The 6,307-nt window shown below is 39.2% G+C and overlaps 1 pseudogene; it reads left to right on the forward strand.

The window, feature by feature from the left end:
• LOC110590558 overlaps positions 1–5,776 on the forward strand; it is a 71,375-nt pseudogene extending 65,599 nt beyond the window's left edge.
• Positions 5,777–6,307: the final 531 nt, after the last annotated feature.

Consider the following 6,307-nt stretch of genomic DNA (forward strand, 5'->3'; position numbering starts at 1 on the left):
GATGGGTCTTGTTTTTTAATCCAGTCTGATAGCCTGTGTCTTTTGATTGGGGCATTGAGCCCATTTACATTCAGGGTAACTATTGAAAGATAGGAATTTAGTGCCATTGTATTGCCTGTAAGGTGACTGTTACCGTATATTGTCTGTGTTCCTTTCTGGTCTATGTTGCTTTTAGGCTCTCTCTTTGCTTAGAGGACCCCTTTCAAGATTTCCTGTAGGGCTGGTTTTGTGTTTGCAAATTCCTTTTGTTTTTGTTTGTCCTGGAAGCTTTTTATCTCTCCTTCAATTTTCAATGACAGCCTAGCTGGATAGAGTATTCTTGGCTGCATATTTTTCTCGTTTAGTGCTCTGAATATATCCTGCCAGTCCTTTCTGGCCTGCCAGGTCTCTGTGGATAGGTCTGTTGCCAATCTAATGTTTCTACCCTTGTAGGTTACATATCTCTTCTCCCGAGCTGCTTTCAGGATTTTCTCTTTGTCTATGAGACTCGTAAGTTTTACTATTAGATGTCAGGGTGTTGACCTATTTTTATTGATTTTGAGAGGGGTTCTCTGTGCTTCCTGGATTTTCATGCCTGTTTCCTTCCTCAAATTAGGGAAGTTCTCTGCTATAATTTGCTCCATTATACCTTCTGCCCCTCTCTCTCTTTCTTCTTCTTCTGGGATCCCAATTATTCTAATGTTGTTTCGTCTTATGGTATCGCTTATCTCTCGAATTCTGCCCTCGTGATCCAGTAGTTGTTTATCTCTCTTTTTCTCAGCTTCTTTATTTTCCATCATTTCATCTTCTATATTACTGATTCTCTCTTCTGCCTCATTTATTCTAGCAGTTAGCGCCCCCATTTTTGATTGCACCTCATTAATAGCCTTTTTGATTTCTACTTGGTTGGATTTTAGTTCTTTTACTTCTCCAGAAAGGGTTTCTCTAATAACTTCCATATTTTTTTCAAGCCCAGCTAGTATCTTTAAAGTGATGATTCTGAACTCTAGATCTGACATTGTACTAATGTCCGTATTGAGTAGGTCCCTGGCAGTCGGTACTACCTCTTGTTCTTTTTGTTGAGGTGATTTTTTCCGTCTTGTCATTTTGTGCAGAGGAGAATAGATTAATGAGAGAACAAAATGCTAGCAGAGTAACAACGTCCCCAGAAAATATACTCTAAACAAATCAGAAAAAACCTGAAGCAGTGGGAAAAGAAAGGGAAAGAGAGAAAAAAGAAAAAGAAAAAAAAGAAAAAGATAAAGATAAAAACAAAAACAAACAAAACAAAACAACAACAAAAAAACCAGAATGTGATCAAATATGATCAGTGCCACACACTAGATTTGGGGTGTATTTTGGTCTTTTAGAAGAAAGTGCCTCCCAAAATTTTAAAGAAAGAAAAACTTATATATGTACAAAAATAAGGGTTGATATGATGAAGGGATGGAATATGACTGTAAAGATGGAAATTATAAAAAATTTTATAAAAGGAATTGATAAGAAGTTGTTTAAAAAAAGAAAGAAGAGGATTTAAAAAAAGAAAAAAAAAGGGAGAGGATGTGATCAGGCAGGGGAACAGAAAACACCATATACTAGAGATTTAGGGTATATTTTGATCTGTTAGAAGAAACTATCTCAAAATTTTAAAGAGAGAACAACTTATATATATAAGCCAAAAATATGGGTAACTACTATGAAGGGATAGAATATGACTCTAAAAATGAAAAATAAAAATGTTTTTTTTTTAAAAAAAAAAAGGGATTGATAAGATGTTGGTTGAAAAAGGGAAAAAGAAAAATTCAAAAAGAATAAAAAAAGAAAAAAAGACAGTTAAAAAAAAAATTAACTTTGAAAGACTACAGAATCATGGTAAAAAAGCCATGAATTCTACGTGCAGTAGTCCCCTAGAGCTGGAGTTCTGCCGTTCTCATTGATGGGTAAACTTGGTCTTGGCTGGCTGTTCTCGCTGATCTTCTGGGGAGGGGCCTGTTGCCTTGGTTTCCAAATGTCTTTGCTGGAGGCAGAATTGCCCCGCCCTTGCCCCCTCCCAGCTAAGTAATCTGCTGGGGTTTGCTCTCCGGGGCTTTTGTTCCCTGCGAGCTTTCCGTACAGCTTTGGAGGCGGAGAGTGAAGATGGCGGCCTCCCAATCTCCGCCCCGGATGAGCCGAGAACTCGGGGTCCCGCTTCTCAGTGAGCCCCCAGAGAAAAGCCGTCAGTCACTCCCGTCTCCCCGGTCTCCAGCCGCACTCCGTGCTCACCCGGCCTGTGACCGCGCGTTTCTATCTCTGGCACCCGACCCCGGGTGGAGTCTCCAAACCCAGCAGATCCCTGCGGCGCACTCACGGGCGGCTCCTCCCGGGGGAGGAAGGTGAGTCTCCCCGGATCTGCCGCTTGTTGGGTCCCTGCTGGAGGAGCAGTGGCCTGACTGTGCCGCGGATCACAGTTTATGGCAACCCCGAGCTGAGAGCCCGCGCCTGGGCTCCGCCTCTGCAGCCGGCTTCCCTGCTCGGATACCTGGGAGCTCTGCCGCACTCAGGCACCCCCAGTCTTTCTGTGACCCGTGGGTCCTGAGACCACACTGTCCCGGAGGGTTCCACTCCCTGCTTAGCCACCAGAGTGACGTCCCTCAGCGGAGCAGACTTTTAAAAGTTCCGATTCTGTGCCCCGTGGCTCTATCACTTGCCAGAAGCGGCCGCCGGAGGCCCCTCCCCCGCCGTCTATCCTCCCGAATATCGCCTCGGATTCACTTCTCCGCACGTCCTACCTTCCAGAAAGTGGTCGCTTTTCTGATGAGAGAGTTGTTGCTCTTCTTTTCTTCGACCTCCTGTTGAGTTTGTAGGTGTTCAGAATGGTTTGATCCCTATCCAGCTGAATTCCTGAGAGGAGACGAAATCCAGGTCTCCTACTCCTCCGCCATCTTGCTCCGCCCCTTGATATGATTTTTATCAAAATAAAATAGTAAAATTCTAATTTTTTTAAAGATTCAGACATTTCTTCAATATTTAGGTTCAAAACAGATTATAAGTGGTTAGGAATTTAAGTTGATGGAATTTTTGCCTTCTTCCCTTTCATTGGTATTCTTCAGCCAGAGCTGTAAGATATTTTTGATCCATATGCTGAGTAGCTTAAATAGTTTCAAATTACTGTTTAAATATTGCTGAAGTTTCATGATAGATATTTTTATCTTCAATAAAAGTTATAGGAATTTCTGATGTTAGCTTGTTCCATGTCACAGTGGGACAACTTTTCTAAACGAAGACATTAAAAGTGCAAATTTGTTTAAGATGTTGCCATTTCACAGGAGCATGGTAGTGGCAAGATACCTACATGTCTCCATGATGATTTGAAATGTTTTTGCTTCAGATATGAAATTCTCGGGGCGCCTGGGTGGCTCAGTCATTAAGCATCTGCCTTCAGCTCAGGTCATGATCCCAGGGTCCTGGGATCAAGCCCCGCATCAGACTCCCAGCTCAGCGGGGAGCCTGCTTCTCTCTCCTCCCTGCTCGTGCTCTCTCTCACTATCTCTGTCTGTCTCTCTCTCAAATTAATAAATAAAATCTTTAAAAAAAAGAAAAAGAAAAAGAAATTCCCTTTTGGTTTTGCTTTTTAGCTCCTGAAACCTATTTCATCTGGAAAAGATGTCAACTGTACAAGTACATGGAACAATATAGAAACAGGATTCACAATACATTATGATCTTAAAAGCAAGAAATTGGCTAATTTTGAGGATCGTCATATAAAAATTTTTAACAGACTTGTAAAATTCCGACTTGAAATTTTATGACTGACTTGAAATTCTATGTCAAACAGTTACATGTTTTAAAGATATATATTTATATATCTTTAAAAAAAACCCAAACCTGGGTATTATTTCAAAGAAAACAAAGTTTAAAAAACAAACTGAAAACACAGTTTCAAAGAAAAATTCTAACACATTTCTGTGCAGTCCTGTTGGATTTGGGATTTGCCATGAGATACTGAAGACAGTTTTTTACTGAATCAGACTTCCAAAATGGCACAGCATAACTTTAATTTTTCTTCTCTACCATCAAAAATCATCTCTGGATTTTGAGAAGCATTATGAAAATTTTTCATGGACAAAAAGTTGCTATGATGTAAATCATAGATAACAAAATTCTCCAAATACTTTGACTCTGGTATTCGGCATCCTAATGAAGATAACACTGTAAGGTAAGAAAAATTGGGTGACGTATACAAGGAATAAATGGTATTGAAAACATAAATTATTAAAAGGGATATACTGTCTTAGTCTGCTTGAAATGTTACAACAAAGCTCCATAGACTGGATGGCTTAAACAACAGACATTTATTTCTCACAGTTCTGGAGGCTGAGAAGTCCAAGATCAAGGTACCAGTATGGTCAGGTTCCTGGTAAGAGCTCTCTCCTTGCCTTACAGATAGCCATCTTTATGCTGTGTCCTGACATGGTAGGGAGAGAGATAGCAAGCTCTCTGGTCTCTTCTTCTAAGGGCACTAATCCAATCATAAGGACCCAACTCTTAAAACCTCAGCTAAACCTGATTACCTCCCAAAAAGCCCCCATCTCAAATACCACCACACTGGGGGTTAGAACTTTAACATATGAATTTGTGGTATCTGTGGAACAGATACTATGGTAGAAGTTCCTATTCTTATAGCAGTAATTTCCATTCAAGAAAAAAAATGACTCCACAAAAATAATGTCCCTAACAATGAAACCAAGGGTGGGAATGGGGGATGCCAAGGGGAGACAAGTGAGAATTCAAACAGGTTGAGGCTGAAGATCTTATATCCTTAACTCCTGAATATGAGATATAACTAAATTGAACATCTTTAGCTCTAGGTATATAGGGCCTACATGCACAAACACATAAATACTCAACCAAATAAGTCTCCTAAGCTTCTTTCTTAGAATAGCCTCTAAAACCTTTATCTAGAGTACTGAGAATGATTGTCATTGAGGAAGATGATACAAAAGGCTGGCAGAGGGGCACCTGGGTGGCTCAGTGAGTTAAGCAACTGACTCTTACTTTCAGCTCAGGTCATGATCTCATGGGTTGTGGGACTGAGCCCCATGTCAGGCTCCATGCTCAGTGGGAAGTCTGCACGAAGATTCTCTCCCTCTGCCCCTCCCCCCATTCACATACACTCCCTCTCTCTCTCTCTCTCTCTCTAAAATAAATAAATAAATCCTTAAAATAATAATAATAAAAATAATAAAAGACTGGCAGATATCTGGATTCCCAGGAGTAGAAAATTTTTAGTTATAGCCAGTTAAGAACAAGGCTGGTTCAAGTGGTATAAAGTCTTAGTCCCTAAATGTGCTGCTCTTCCTACAAAAGCTCACCAAGGTAAAGCCAAACTAAAGAAACTAAAGATGGGACTTCTTTCATTCATAAGTCCACCTACAATATTGGTAATTTTAATACTTTTGAATCAGCTGCCAAGAATGTTAGTGCAAAAAATTTAATAAAAGAGTATAATCACTCAAATTCTTATTCACTTGTTGACAGAATTAATCAACAGCCTCATCTATCCAAACTGATTTGAATAGGCACTGATAAAAAATGTGAATACTTGAAAACATTGAAAAGGGACAGAGAGGAAGAGGAAACTGAAGATGAAAGTCAGGTTGATCCTGACTTTGCATAATAGCAATAGTATCCTCCAGAAACGGCTATCAACCAAAACTTTGATGAAAATTATATTCCTCAAAACAATAACAATGCTGCTGTGATTTCCCAACAAACCATTCAGTCTTCAAATTTTCCACAAACTGATGTGAATATATAGAAGACATTTGGAACAGTACCTGGTACATAGCAAACCTGCAATAATGTTAAGTATTATGTAATATAGTAGGAAATATGGTGCTATCAGCTCTGGACTTAAAATAATTGTAGTTTGTACTTGTGTCAGTCATAGCTCAATATCTGCCATGTTGGCTATTACTTGTAGGTACCAGGGCAAGTACCAATTTCTGGAAAGTCTGGTGATAAGATATGAGATAAGCACTCAAAACTATAATGTACATGCTAAATAATAAAAAAATTAAATTGTAGAGTACAAACTAATTGCTAATCAAATCTGAGAAGAGAGGACATCAAAACCTGGAATTCAGGACTTCTTGGAAAATGTGGAACTGACTTCAAGGAAGAATTATTTTTGTGAAGGTAGAATGTGTGAGTAGGCATTTAATTTGAAAAAAATTCTAATGCTCAATTTTTTAGATTAGTCTTTTTACTTACATATTGTTTATTTTGTAACCCCTTTTTAAGCAATAAAATCAGATTAATATAAGGCAAGCATTCAGTGATATAGGAA

This window comes from Neomonachus schauinslandi, chromosome 9 (assembly GCF_002201575.2).
Source record: "Neomonachus schauinslandi chromosome 9, ASM220157v2, whole genome shotgun sequence".
NCBI classification, from domain to species: Eukaryota; Metazoa; Chordata; class Mammalia; order Carnivora; family Phocidae; genus Neomonachus; species Neomonachus schauinslandi.